General features: G+C 45.9%; 1 protein-coding gene across 17 annotated transcripts in view; it reads left to right on the top strand.

Moving 5' to 3' along the window:
• PPFIBP1 (PPFIA binding protein 1) overlaps nt 1-14,851 on the top strand; it is a 92,802-nt gene that overhangs the window by 17,901 nt on the left and 60,050 nt on the right. For 16 of the 17 annotated variants that reach the window (XM_027693602.1, XM_027693598.1, XM_027693605.1 and 13 more), the window contains exon 2: nt 5,160-5,235. The gene's annotated coding sequence lies outside the window, so the exon portion shown is untranslated. Of the gene's footprint in view, nt 1-4,143; nt 4,167-5,159; nt 5,236-14,851 lie in introns of those variants that run through there. The other variant, XM_027693583.1, reaches the window with a different exon arrangement.

The following is a 14,851-nucleotide window of genomic DNA, read 5'->3' as shown; positions in this document are numbered from 1 at the left end:
AATTAGTCATAAATTAGTCATAATTTTTTTCCTTGTGTAAATCATGTCTAGTTTCACTTAAAATCTGATAAGTTAGTGTTTTGAAAGCTTTTCCTTAAACCTTCTGTGGCTTGTTCTTGCTACTGGTCTTACAAGTATTTCACTGAATGGTCTGTCTGGTGTTATTCTTCTCTGGCTTGGGGATTATTTATAATATTTTATTATGCTTCCAGAAAGTGTTGTTGTGCTGTTGACTGTGTTGTCTGTATCCCCCAGTGCTGGGATGTTGATTCAGCGAGGTTTGTGCTTGTACATTGTTCAGATGTGCTGTTTTGGGGTAGGAAATGTTGTCGTCTGAGCTATCAGCTGCTTGGGTCGCTGGAGTTAATGATGTGGTTAGTTTTGCTCGGTTCCCTTCAGTTTTCACTTTATGTTTCTGTGTGTGCCAGATGCCTGGAGTTTGGATTGAAACTTGGGATTTTTTTTTAAGCTCAAGGCTGCAACTTGCAAGTGGTTTAGTAAGACCCCAAACCAGATTGCCTTGCTAACGTGGATGCTCTGTGATTCTTGTCTGTGTCGACATGTCTGCGGACTTCCAGAAACCAAAAATAAAGATAAGAGCTAAAGCATCTGCGTTTTCCCTTTTTATCTGATTTGTCTGAGCGCAGCCAGCCTGTCCCCTGATAAATAAGAGATGTGCTACGTGGTCTGAGGCAGCTGAAAAATGTATCCAGGGTGATTGGAAGGTGAAATATGACGTGTTGGCCGGTGATCCTTGGCGTGGGTGAATGATTTATACAGATGTGGGGAAATCATTCAGGCTGCAGCCCTGATTACTCCCATTCAGATTCAAACCAGCCTTTGCCCAAAGGCCTTTTACAAAAAACTGTGCCATTAGTGGTACCAAAATAAAAGGCTTTTTCCATGGAAAACCATTATAGCTCCCCAAATCATTCAAACTATTAGTGTTTCTTCATTGCTTTGCTCCTTGGCTTGAAATCCTCCTCCCGCCTCTCCAAGGCAGGATAACTGGACACAATCAGTGACATCCTTGGTAGTGTGTATGTTATTAATTTTCCTTAATAATTTTTTTGAGTCCAGTTCTATCTAGCAGCTGTTGATTTACTCTTTAGGGAGAGAAAAAAAAGAAAAAGGATAAATGGTCTTTAACTTCTATGAATCTGGGGGAAGCTGGATAACGAGGTGCATGCCTCGACAAGGAGCTGTGTGTGCGTGGGAGCCTCCATGTGCACCCATGGCTCGGCCAAGCTGCTCCAAGCGTGGCTGGGATTTGGGGAAGAGGTGTCTCAGCTGGAGGTGAAAGGTGCTGGGAAAAAGCTGAGCGCTTGTGTCACCCTGAGGAGGGTGTGTGGCAGACAGGGGAAGCACAGGGAGGCTCCTTGCCACCTTTACTCCTGACTGTCAAAGAGATCCGAGTGATCTCTTCTGGTGGGAGATACTCAAGTACAAACTTCTTTGAGCCCTGTTGCCTGTGTAATTTTCTTTCAAACACGTAGGAAGAATGTCATAGTAGCTTTTTAATTGAAGCACAAACATGCAGACATGAGGCAAGTGTGTGGGAAGCGGCAGTAATTTGAATTGTGCTGTGACTACTCGGGTCCTGTGTTAGAGTCATTTTTTTAGCTTTTAATAGAGAGGAGGGGCTCTTTTCAGATCTTGTGTCTCAGAGCCCTGCTTTGTTTGATCAGAAATGATTAGGCAAAGCAGATTTTATTTTTATGTAGTAAAGAGCAGACATGAAATAGATTATTTGCTTGCAGTACTTGTGCATTCTTCTGAAAATATTCCTGTAGTCACAAAGCAAACTAATAGTGCTGCAGCTTCCTTGTTAAGCTGTGTCCCTGAACACGGTGCAACATGTGAATTTTTCAGGTCTTTGGGCATATGGTTGTGTCCTGTATAAGTTCACACAGTGTGTAATTATGTGCAGTTGTGCTTCTTGAATTTGAAAAAGCAGTGGGTGGCTATGGCAGAAAACCTTTGATTGGCAAGGTAAAATATTATTGCTGGACATGCAAAATTGTAGGATTGGGATCTGTGTTTTTCTTCCTGGTTAAGAAATTAGAGTCTGGAAAGGAAAAAAAAATCATGTTGTTCAGCTTTCTTTCCTGGAGATACTGGAAGGATTCCTCCAGGGCGTTTATATATTGTGATGTTCTCTGTATGAAAGCAAAAACCTGCTTAACTCTCACCTGGTTTGCCTAGTCCTGTTCTTCTGAAATGATCATTCCTAAAAATGAATGTGGTTTTCTGGGAGCTTGTTTTCTTGATACTGGAATTGAACTTGAATTGAACTCGGTGGAGAGCTTGGCTGTTGCTGGGGAGGCTGGAGAGCCCCTGTCCCCCCCTGGGCTGTGCCCTCTGGTCTGGGCTGTGTGGCACATCCATGTGTGATGTAAGAGCAGCTGTTCCCTCAGTTGCTGTTCTGGGATGATAATTTACCCTTCCAGTTAAACCAGAAAAGCCCCACCCTTTCCCAGAAGTCCCAACAAGTCCCAGTTTTCACTCATCGCCCCTGAAATCCAGACTTTCCCTGGGGGCTGTCGGCCTTCCTGTCATCCTAATGCTGAAGCCTTCTGGATCTTCATGTCCCGTGCCCTGTTCAGGCAGGGGAAATGCTGGAATGAACATCACAGGCAGTCCTAGAGGTGAGGGTCTGCAAGAGAGTGTTTTTAGCTCTGGGGTTAGGGGGTGTCTGATTGAAGGAGTGTTGTGGTTTAGCCCCATCTGGCAACTCAGCCCCAAGAAGTCCCTCGTTCACTCCTTTCCTCTTGGGGTGAGGGAGAGAATCAGAAGGGTAAAAGTGAGAAAGCTTATGGGTTGAGATAAAGACAGTTTACTAGGGAAAGCAAACACGAAGCAAAACAAGGAATTTGTTCTCCACTTCCCATGGGCAGGCAGGTGTTCAGCCATCCCTAAGGACAGCAGGGCTCCAGCACACGTAATGGTTATTTGGGAAGACAAATGCCATCACTCTGAACATCCTCCTGTCCTCCTTTCCCCCCCAGCTTTATATGCTGAGCATGGTGCCATATGGTATGGAATTTGTCAGCTGGGATCAGCTGTGTCCCCTCCCAACTCCCTGTGCACCCCCAGCCCCCTCACTGGTGGGATGGGTGAGGAGCAGGAAAGGCCTTGGCTCTGTGTGAGCCCTGCTCAGCAAGAACTAAAACATCCCTGTGTTATCAACACGTTCCCAAACACAGCCCCATACCAGCTACTGTGATGAAAATTAACTCTATCCCAGCCAAAACCAGCCCAGGAAGTTCATTACTCAAAATGAAACAGAGTTTGAGGAAGGAAGGAAGCGGGGCGGTGGGAAATGCAGACCACTTCCCTAGCAACCTTGGAAACAAACTGAATCCTCGTGTTGCCAGGATCCAAGGCAGTCAGTTCCCTTTTGAGAAAGGCATGGAAGTGTTCCCTTCCCCTTGGACAGCAAGCTTGCCCAAGGTGTGGGCCGAGTGTGTGTAACTCTGACTCGGGGGAGGAGGAAATGACTAAACTTTCTGTCAAACCACAGAAACAAAGAACATCTTTGATTTACCCAAACAGCGATGGCACAGAGGCTTGGGAATAGCTGGTGGTGCCGCTCCTGCTGGGAAGAGCAAGTCCATTGGAGACTGGCCCTTGTGGGGAGTGTGAGTCTCACAGGACTTAAAATAACACCATTAACTAACTTTTTTCCCCTGGCTTTGCAGTTCCATCCTTGACATTCTGCAGTGCCCTTTATAGAAACCTCAAATATTTTTTTTTCCCTGCCTTCTACATTTTGTCTCTTTTTTCCATCTCACAGATGTTTTTTTCCTGCCTGGCACAGGGCTCAGTATACAATTATTCTGTTGCAATAGCCTGGAGCCCCAGTCCTGTGACAGAGTCTGCTTGCACAGGCTCGTATGTCCTCATGTGAGTTGTGTTCTATGTAATTTTTTTCATATCCTGGTGGTTTTGTTCAGTGTAGTTTAAAAAACTGCTCTGAGAAGGAATGAGCACCCAACCATTTGTGTGCCCTGAGACCATTACAGCTTTTTAGTATCTAGCCCTGAAAATGCTACTTTTGGGGCTTTTTTTTTGTATTCATCTCCCAGTCATGCTCTATCTGAATTCTCTCTCTTCCAGTTTACACCCTCTGGATATTTGGAGTTTGTTGACCAAGTCAACAACTGGTTGGTATCTCTTTGCTCCTAGATTTCTTCCGAGATTTTTGAGCTGATTCTTTGCTTTTTGGTTGTGTCACTTGCTTGGCTTTTAAACTTCTGTCAGTTTGCCAAGATCTGTTCTTGTGCAGTGTCCCAGGTAGGGATGTCCCACTGGGACATTCCTGGTTGTTTCAATCCTTCTACCAGCCACATTTCACTGATTTTTGTATTTGTATTTTGTATTGCACTTGTATTTGAGTTACTGATTCTTAAGCCTCTTCTAATGGGAGCTCGTGTAACTGCCAAGATTTGGAAGGTTTTACTTCTTGGTCTGGAGTTTTATTCCCCAAACTTCTCTTTTGCATTTCAAATTCAAACTTTGCCCAGAACCTTCCCCTGGAACGATTTTGTCAAGCTTCCCATACCAAATAGATCTTATTTTGTGCACAGTCTGTAGATGGGAGTATCCATGAGTAAAACTTCCTGTCAAACCCCAGTAACAGAGAAAATATTTGGTTAACCAAAATGGTCATAGTAAAGGGACTCAGGAAGAGCTGTGGGGTTGGTTCAGTGCTGTGGGCTGCTCTGATTTCCACTGGCTTCACTTCACACCCTGATTTTTAGATGTTCAACACCTTGGGGTGTTCGGTTGGGGTTTTTTGGAGGTTGCAGTGGTGAGAAGGAAGCCTTGCCAGGCATCATTCACCTTCTTTGTTTTGTGTTATACATGTGTGATCATCTGGGGAGGTGGAGTGCAGGCACAGGCCAACTGTGTAATGTAGAGATACTGAGAAATAATGTTGCTGGGAATTATTTGGAATAAACAAGCTAATTTCCTCTTTGTGCATCAGTTTTCATCCTTTAATCTCTTGGTATTAGCTTTTTTTAAATGCTGTTATGTACATCATCCACTGTGCTTCCTGTATCCTGTGTCACTTGATGAACTTTTGCAAGATATCGCTGTTAAGTCACCTCAGACTTTGAGTGATTAATCAGAATCTCTGTTTCTCTTTTTCTCAGTGTTGGAAATTTATATGGATCAGTGGTACTTGCTCAAGAGTGACAGTGGAGATCAACACTAAGTCTGCTCCTCTGGGTAAGTAATCCAACCCACTGCATTGCTGATGTCTGTTATCTGCGTATCTGCTGGTTTTTTGCTTTTTGATATCTCAAACAACAGCTCCTTTAAAATTTGATTTCAAATGTCATTGAAATGATGCTGTATATGACTTCCAGTAGGAGATGTAGAAGAATGTCATGCTGCTTCTGCTTCTGCAGATATCCATTTATTGGGGATCTTTTGAAGGATGGTCCTCACTTAACACAATCTGAGCTGCTGTTAAGAGTCAGGGAGGCTTTCCACATTTTAAAGACAGTGAATTTGCACTTGTGGCAAAGTAATGAAGTATATTTTGATCATCCTAGAAGCACTACTGAAATAAGCACTGGAGCTGTTCTGTGGCACATAAAGGGCTTAAGCAGTGCCAGGGCTCCAGCACAAGGTCCCACTGGATTTGCCGTGATTGCAGGATGCAGCTGTGCTGTGCATGTGCAGTTAACCTGACTCAGCAGGTACGTGCAGAGAAACTGCCAGCACCTTTCATGTTACTGGGGCAAGTTGATGTGATAATGCATCCACCAAAACAGTGGATGTGTCGTGTTACCCTTTGGAAATGGCCCAGTTCAGCTGACTTCAAGGAGCAGCATTTTGCATTCGGTCTAGACTGATTTGATCCAAGTAGCCTGCTGCATGTCAGAGCTGGCAGGCTTGTTTTGGGAATTGTTATGCCTGATCTGCTTTGTTTTGGATATTATAGTATGATTTAGCATCCTGAATTCCAGCTGGAGTGCTGGGTCGGGTTGCTGTGCCTGCACTTGGGCCACGGGATGTGCTCACCCCAGGACACCACGGCTGGAATCCCAGCTGTGCCGGGTGTCTCCTGATCCATGCGGCTGCACTTTTCCATACTGTGTTCCATGGCTTGCTGAGCCCAGTGTTTCCTTGTGTGCTGCATCCTTAAGCTGTTAGAGAGTGTCCAAAGGAGGGACACAAGGATGGGAGGGGTCTGGAGGTGAAGCCACACTCTCAGGAACAGCTGAGGGCACTTGGCTTGTTCATCCTGTAGAAGAGGAGACTGAGGGGAGACCTCATTGCATTTACAACTTTGTCAGGAGGGGAAGAGGAGGGGCAGGGACTGAGCTCTGCTTGACAGGACCTGAGGGAATGGCCTGAAGTTGTGTCAGAGGAGGTTTAGGTTGGATCTCAGGAAAAAGTTCTTCCCCCAGAGGGTGGTTGGGCACTGAACAGGCTCCCCAGGGCAGTGGGCACAGCACCAAGGCTGACAGAGCTCAAGGAGTGTTTGGACAACACCCTCAGGCACATGGTGGGATTGTTGGGGTGTCCTGTGCAGGACCAGGAGTTGGACTTGATGATCCTTGTGGGACCCTTCCAACTCAGCCTATTCTGATGTCTGTGATCTTTTGCCTTGGCTTGCTGTCCTTCAGCTGCCCTCCCCTCTGAACTGCTCATCCCTGCCCGACCACAGGATACCGAGTGTGGTGTTTGTGCCATCCTCTCTCAGGTGTTCTGTGTCACCCTCTGGGTCACTGCTGCTCCCTAGAGCTGTCCTGCATCCCTGGCCTCACTGCAGGCCCACAGTATCTGAGGACTGGTGTGTCATTTGAAATTTTATTTTCCTTCTTTTACTCCCTTTCCCTCTCCATAACCTCTGGAGTGCTGCTTCTTGGATCTCCGACCCTTCCCACTCTAAATCACTGTGCGTGAGCTCTCTCTAGGATTCACAGCTGCCCAAGGTCTTGCACCAGACTGAAAAGAAGGGGACGTTGCTCATTGTTTGTCAGGAGCCCTGAACTCCACTGCCAAATGCTTTCATTCCCTGAGTTTTTAATCAGGGCCGCAGGAGTAGTTATCACCTATTGTCCCCCCTCCTGGTCACATTTCTCCAGTTTTATTGCTGCTTATCAGAGTTGGTGGGATTACACTCCAGCTGGATTCGAGTCCGTCGTGGCTGTAAAAACATCATTAAAAGTTGGCTGGCAGCCACATCCTGCTGGATGTGTGTTTGGAGACTTCCAATCTGCTGGCATGACCGTGCCTTTGCTGGAAGTCTCTCCCTCTCTTCTCTCCAGATGCTGTGCCTAGTCCCTTTTCCTGGGAGCAGCAGAAATTCTGGGACCTAAATCTACCTTGTTTTCCTTGTCACTTGTGCTGTTGCTCTTGGGAAGGGAGTGTGTGTCCAAGTCCATCCTAGGCTGTAGGAACAGGTGCTCAGTGCTCCGTTTTCTGTTCCTGTAGCTCCAGTACTGGGATTTGGAATGGTGTTGGAGTCAGATTCTCTATCCTGTTGTTCCCTACCACGTTAACCATGGTGCTGACAGTTCAGCCATGGCCCACAGGAAGGCAGCATGTATAAATAATCCAGAAAGGCTAAATGAGGCTTTAAAAATAAGCCTTAGCAGAGACAGCTGCTTTAGTGTGATGCCATGAAGACATAGGAACCTGGCTGAGTCTATGCAGCCAGATCCAGTCATACTTCCTGCTCTTTCCTAGCAAAATCCACGCAGGTTTTCAGATATGTCTTTACCTTGCTCCACCAGCTCTTGGGAATGCTTTGACTTGTGGTGTCCAAAGCTGAGGCAGAGAATCACATGCAGCACTGAAATAACAGACTGAACTCCAGTCCACCCTTTTACAGTGCCTGTGTGCAAAAGGCAAAAATTAGGATTTGTTGTTTTTTTTTCCCCTCCCGTCAAGGTCACGTTGAATACAGGAGGGAAAGAAGTACAAGGCTGCTTCTGTGTATTGCATTTATTAGCACTTGATGGCTTGTCCTGCAGGGCCCAGCCCACAGATGGCTTTTCCTGGCCTTTTAATAGTTGTGCTAAACTAAAATGTGCCCAAAATAGCACTAATTCCAAACACTTCCCCAGAGCCTGTGGCTGCTCTGCATGTTGGTGGGAGGTGGTTGGGGCACGGCAGGGTCCCCAGGCAGGCGGTGCTGGGGATTTCTCTGGTGTCTTTTCCATCCCTTTCTTCCCAGAGGAAATATTGCTGTTTGCAAGAAAACAGAATATTATTGTACTTTTGCTCTTCACATATTCTGTGTTGTGGTTCTGGGTGATGTTAATGTAGCTCACCTACACTGCTGATGGGGGCTCTCTAACACACATCTCCCCTCCCTGCAGAGATTTATGTGTTTATCTGTAAATAGTTACCCTGCTGCCCTGTTTATCTTGCATGTGACCTCTCTGTCACACACTGCCTTTCCCTGTGTCCCTCCCATCCGGTTCTCCTGATTTTATTGACTTTCCCAGTCCTGGCAATTGCTTTATATTCAGAAAACAGAAATTCATCCCTCACACGAAGCTTGCAAATCTGATTTCATTTCTTCCCTTACTTCTTTGAAAAACCCTTTTTCCTCTCTTCAAGACTGAAAATGTACATTTTCCCTGTTTATTTAGACAAGCTTCTTTTTTCTGCAGGAAGCTTGTCAAATGATAAGTTTCTTTGCTTGCATTTGTAATCCTGTGAGGTTTATGTATTGGGAATAATCTTTGTGAGCTAGAAGAAGATTGTCCAATCTGTTTAAAGATGTCCCACTTTTTGAGTGTAGCATCTCATTAGGAACACAGTTTGCTGTTTGCATGGCTTTTTTCTTCCTCTCTATAGCTTGGGGGAGAAAATATATCATTTCTTCATCTAGTAATAATACTTGGCACATTGCATCTTCAAAGAACTATACAGCTATGAATTGAATAATTTCTATAACACTGTGTGGTAGTTTCTCATTATTATTATTTCCCCTGTTTTACAGATAGGGAAAGTGAACAAGAAGTCAAGTGAGCTTAGGCCAGGAAAAGAGAAACAAAATCCATTTAAGTTCCCAGCTCTCTAATTTGTACTAGAGCAAAAGGAAGTTTGATTCAGGGCGACACAAAAGGAAAGGGAGAGCTTTTTATCTGTAAAGATCTTTCCTAACCTTGTTAGCTATTTATTTGTGTTTATTGTTGTTGGGTTTGGTGGGTTTTTTTCTAAATAAGTTTTCTGACTTACTGATGTCACTTCTCGGTGTCTGGTTGGAGGAATTGTCTGAAGTTTATAAAGCGTAAGTGGGGTTGGGTTTGTTGCTCACTGCTGTCCAAGGGACCTCTGCTCCTTCCCTTCTCTTTCCTCTCAAACCAGAAGCTGGGAAAACCTTTTCTGGTGCATTTGGAAATACTGTTTCTGTGTCTTGTTTTCCATCTGAGACTAAGATGGGAAAAGTTAGTCATCCCAAAGTGGGAACTGTGTTTACGTATAGAAACTAATCCCTCTTGTCTCATCCACCACATGCTACACTAAGATTTTTTTTTTCCCCTCATGGGCTGTAGTGGAAGTTGTTGGCTCAGAGCGGTGTCTGGAATTGTGTCATTTGCAGAAATAATTTGATACAACTGCACTGGGCTTGATTTTACATCTGCTTAATTAACTGACAAGACCCCCAAATGTATTGATGCTGCATAGAAAAGGTGAGTGCTGGAGGCAGTGAACAGTAAACTGGAATTGTGTGTTACAAAGGAAGTCATGGTAACAGTTTTGTTGGCTACTTGTTCAAAGTTAGTTAAAACTTCTTTATTTTCAGGAATTCTGGCTTTTTATAAAGGTGCTTTGGAGCGCTGGGCAGTGTTAAGACAGTTTAGTCCTCTTGGGGAGAACAGATCATGTGCTTGGTGGTGCAGAGGAGCATGGAAATCACAAGGAGAATTTCTTCATCTTTCTTTAGAAAATCTCCTGGCTGCTTCTCTGTGGGCTCTCAGAGGTTCCCTGGCCACCTTCTGACTGGCTTCAGATGCCTTGTTTGATAAACTTTCAGGCAAAAGCCTTGCATGGCTTATAACACAACTTTATTCTGGGCATGCCCTGCTGGTGAAGGCGGTGGAGAAAGCAGCTGTCTCCAGCCACGTGCTCTTTTTGGGGATGCAAAACTTTGCAGAGCCTTTTTTAGGGGCTCAAGATTTAGCTCCAAGATTATATTTAGTTTTTGATGGGTGGGACAGATATCCTGGTGCCTTAGAGGAGACCTTCAACAATGGACAGCAGCACCAAGGTACCGCAGCCAGTATTTTTATTTTCATTTTCCTTGCATCTCTTATGTATCTGATATTTGCCATTTGTTACTTGTGAGCTGACTTTTTAAGGATGTGAATGTGGCTTTTCGTGAATCTGGATGTTTTTCTGTCGCTGGGCTTGGGAGGCCCTCAAGGCTGAGTTGGGACCTAGACCTTGCAGCAGTGATACGAAGGACTTTGCAGGGAATCAGTGCTTGTGGTGGGATCTTTGTGTCTCTCCTTTGTCATCTGACAGCTTCTCTCACTAGACTTTGATTTCAGCTGCTTACAAGAAATGTCAGCAGCTCAGCATGTGGGGAGCTGTGCGTCCCCCTCGGGCTGTTCTGTTGTGTTTATTTTGTTAATTTTGTGTTTTGTAATTGCTGGTGCCCTGACCAAGGAATTTTGCTGAGATGCTTTAGTATCTCTAGGTCTTGTTACTTAGGTATTTGAAATTAAGAGAAGGAGGGAGCTACCTGACTACTTGCATACCTCTTCTTTCTCCTTGTCCTCCTCATCAAAACTCAGGGAAATTCTCAGCTGTGGGAAGAATTGCTCAGCAGAGCCTTGAGAGTTGGATGTTCCTCAGAGCACCATCGACCTAAAATCTGGCACAGCAGTCCCAAGGTTGAAGAGGACTTTTTCTGCCATCACCTTTTTGTAGCTGCAGTTGTGCCAATCACGAGAACGGAGGGCAGGGTTTCTTGGGATTAATGTTTTTTCATGCCTCCTCAGAACTGTTTGCAAGCAGCAAAGAGAAGGGAGGAGCTGTTATGTGTTGCAGGTTGATCACAAATCACAAACTCCATGGGCACTCAAGAGTAGGGAAGTCTCAGGAGAGGGAAAAGGATGGTGGGAGAGGGGACATCAGTGTGAAAGGAAGGAGGGAAAAAGTGGGAAGTGGCAGCCAGAAGGTGATCAGGGGCAGGTACTGGGATGGTACTTGAGCCGGTGTGGTTCTCCATGGTGAACTTGATTGTTACCCTCCCGGTTTTATTGGTGTGACTAAGAAATTGCATTCTGAAATAACCTAAGTATTTTTCTGTTTGAAGATCTTAAATTTGCACCTTCCTTGTTAAACCTGCCTGCCCAGCTGCTGTGTCCCCACACCCTCAGGTGTAAACCTGGTGTGGTAGCCGGGCTTCTTGTTGCCCCCTCTTTATAGTTTTACTTGGTGTTGTAGTATGTTTATAGTAACATGACTCTGGGATTCAGGGTGGGTTTGGGAAAGGCTAGGATCAGCAGGATGGGGGTGATCTTTGATTGCAGATTTAAGCTGTATGTGTGGATATTTAAGGGAAGCCACCTCAGCTGATGTTTCAGTGCCGTGGTTTAAGCCCAGCTCACAGCTCAGCCCCACTCCCTCACCAGTGGGATCAGGGAGAGAATCAGAACAGTAAAAGTGGAAAAAAAGTGGAAAAACTTGTGGATTGAGATTAAGGCAGTTTAATAGGTAAAGGAAAACAAGGAATTCATTCCCCACTTCCCATGAGCAGGCAGGTGTTCAGCCAGGAAAGCCGGGCTCCATGACATGTAACGCTAACTCAGGAAGGCAAACACCATCACTCCAAAATGTCTCCCCTTCCCTCCTTCCCCCCCCCAGCTTTATATACTGATCCTGATGCCATATGGTATGGAATGTCCCTTTGGCCAGTTGGGGTCAGCTTGTCCTGGCTGTGTCCCCTCCCAACTCCCTGTGCATCCTCAGCCCCCTCGCTGGTGGGTTGGGGTGAGGAACAGAACCAGCCTTGACGCTGTGTGAGCCCTCCTCAGCAAGAACTGAAACATCCCTGTGTTATCAACGCTGGTTCCAGCACCAATCCAAACTGTAGTAGCCCATACCAGCTTCTCTGAAGGAAATTAACTCTATCCCAGGCAAAATCAGCATGTTCAGGAGGAAGGTGTGTTGGGCAGGATGGCAGCAGGCACGTGGGATCAGCTGGGGCATCCCTGGGCTGGCAGGTGATAGCCCAGGTGAGTGGATGGCTCTTGCCCAGAGGGACATGGACAGGGCTTTGTTTTATTACCACTGTCATCACTGAGAACTTCTACAGTCTTGAGTGGAAAACCAGCTGTTGTTTTTTCAGCTCTCCTCACTTCAAATTGGCAGGTTACTCTTTTCTCCAGTTTTTGAGAGGCTGAGGTGATGCTGACCAAGTTTGACAAGTGATAACCAGGGAGCTTGGCTGGGTTCTCCTGTGTGATTAAAGCTGCAAGCTGGCCCTCTGAACTTCACAAGGCAGTAGCTTCCAGGTTGATGTATCTGGAAAATACCAAGGAGTTAGGTGATGAGGTGTGAAAGGCAAGGAGCTCTGTGTCCAATCTCCCCAGGCTTTCCTGTTTGTCGCAGAGAGGCTCAGATCCATATTGCATTAAATTGATGTTTGTCTGCTTATCTGCTGGCCAAGCCCATACACTCCAGATGTTCTCTTATCTCAAAACCAGAGATGCACCTGCAATTGTCCCTTCAGGATTTGGAAGCTTTTTTGCTAAAATTGTCTGTCTACCAGTGTTTTCAAGGACATGTCACACTTGGAAATCATGGTATTAAAATAATTGCCTTTGAAATGAAGGGAGGGTCATGTGCCCTACATCAGAAATTCCTCTTAGTGCTTATTAATCCGGTATATAAATGTCATGGCTTACATCCACAGGGTGTTTATATTGAATTTTTAGCTGTATCAGTAGCTCTTGCTCTTCAGAATAAATGCCATATAATCTGGTAATGAGCAATATTCTCAATTTAGAAACAAAAAATAGGACATAGACAAATCTGAGTTACTGTAAGAAAATAAGAAATAGCCTTACCTTATGAGAGGAGAGCAAATCCAATGTAGTTTTTAGTGTAATGGTAGGGCCAGAGAATTCCATCTATTTCCTTAGGGGATAGCACAATGATTGCCTGATTCTCCTCTGGAATACCTGTACTGAGGTGTGTAATGAGGGGGTAGTTGGGAAACACCCTTCTTTCCTCACGCTGAGTAGATCAGTGCACACCAATTGGAGGTAGAGAAAGCAGTGGGAGTTTCAGCTTATCCCCCCTGTCCACCCCCCTGATTTGAGGGAGATGAAGTTGTTCCTCTGAGATCTCCAGTGAACAGCACTGCCAAGGCCAAGATGTGCATTTTGGGATCAGAATCATCCTTGCTGTGGCAGATGGGCATCATCCAAGAGCTTGGAAGTCTGAAACACCTTCCTTGCTTAACCAAGCCAACAGTCCCACACCTGGAGGAGGTTCCTTTCCTTAGCAACTGTTCTTAAATAACAGCAATGAAATTAATAGTCATAAAAGCATCAGTAGCTAATATTAGTCAGTATGTGATAAACTAATGATGCTAATGCTGCAGCCTGTCCCTGTGGCCAGTGTTTGTTTTGCCCCTCACCACGGGTGGCAAAGGCTGTTAACTTTTAGCTGAGGTGCTGTTTGTGTGCTGGGCAGGTGGGTGAACTTTGTCCCAAACTCCCAGTTGCTTTGGTGGAGGCTTTCCCCAGCTTGTCCTGTTGATGTTGGTGTCACCGTGATGATGGTGTGACACTGAACCAGAGTGATCCGCAGCAAGACCCATATTGGAAGAGAACACATCTTCGTTGCAGACTTGATGTGAGTTTTGGAACTTCAGTGTTTCCCCGGGCCCAAACACACCCCCACACTGGAGTGGGTTCTGGTACTACCTCTAAGTGGAGAAGGAGGGAAGGTTGTAGCCACAAGGATCAGGATGTTTGTGGAGAGTTGCTCATGTTCTATCTGGGGCAGAAATGTCTGGCTCTGCTGATGGTCTGAAGTCAGTCAAGGTGAGGAGAGCTGGTGTTTTACTGTGGACCTTACACAGAGGGCTGATACTACTGAAAGCACCCACAGGTCACACAAACCTGGCAGGATCTGTATTTTGAGGTCCTGTTTTGGTCACTTATGTCAGTGCTAAACATGTTCCCAGTATCATTGGTTTCAGTGGCATTAAAAGCATGCTTGACATCAAATGTGGGCTTGTACAACTTGCTTATCTCAGGCTGGGTGGGTCTTGCTGCGAAGCTCCTGTGCCGACAGAGAGACTGTCTCTATTTCAGGCTGTGGCTCTGCTCAGCTGTCAATCCAATTTAAGGGGACCACATTATAAACACTGAAACGCTGAGCTGGTGTAAAGCTGCTTTGCTGATAAGGAGCTGTTCAAAATATTTGGAGAGTTCGGCTCTGCTGTGGGCCTGGGCAACCATTGCTGGCTGCACTCCCAGGGCCCAGTGCCAGGGGTTTTTTGGCTGCTGTGCCCCCTTGGCTGGACGCCGAGTGACCGAGGCTTGGTGTGCCCTGACTGTCGCGGTGCCTGAGGGACTCCAGGCAAGGGCAGTGGTGAAGCAGCGTCCTGGTTCTGCCATCTGGGCAGCACACAGATTTCCTGCCCCCTCTCTGTCCCTGTGTCCCTGTGGGGACAGGAAATAGGATGGAGCACCCTGTCAGGTTGTTGGGAAAACCAAAACCAAGCTGAGGGCAACTCTGATTCCCTTTGCATCTGTTCCCAGCTCCCAGCAGGAGGTGAAAATCTGAGAGGTGGGAGATGCCACACCTCTTTCTGGGGAAGAGCATTGTTGTCTGTTTCTGCCCCAGAATA

The sequence above is a fragment of the Neopelma chrysocephalum genome, unplaced genomic scaffold, assembly GCF_003984885.1.
Source record: "Neopelma chrysocephalum unplaced genomic scaffold, ASM398488v2 Primary Assembly neopelma1_92, whole genome shotgun sequence".
NCBI lineage: Eukaryota > Metazoa > Chordata > Aves > Passeriformes > Pipridae > Neopelma > Neopelma chrysocephalum.
Note: the sequence above shows the minus strand (reverse complement) of the source record. Positions and strands in the feature narration are given on the sequence as shown.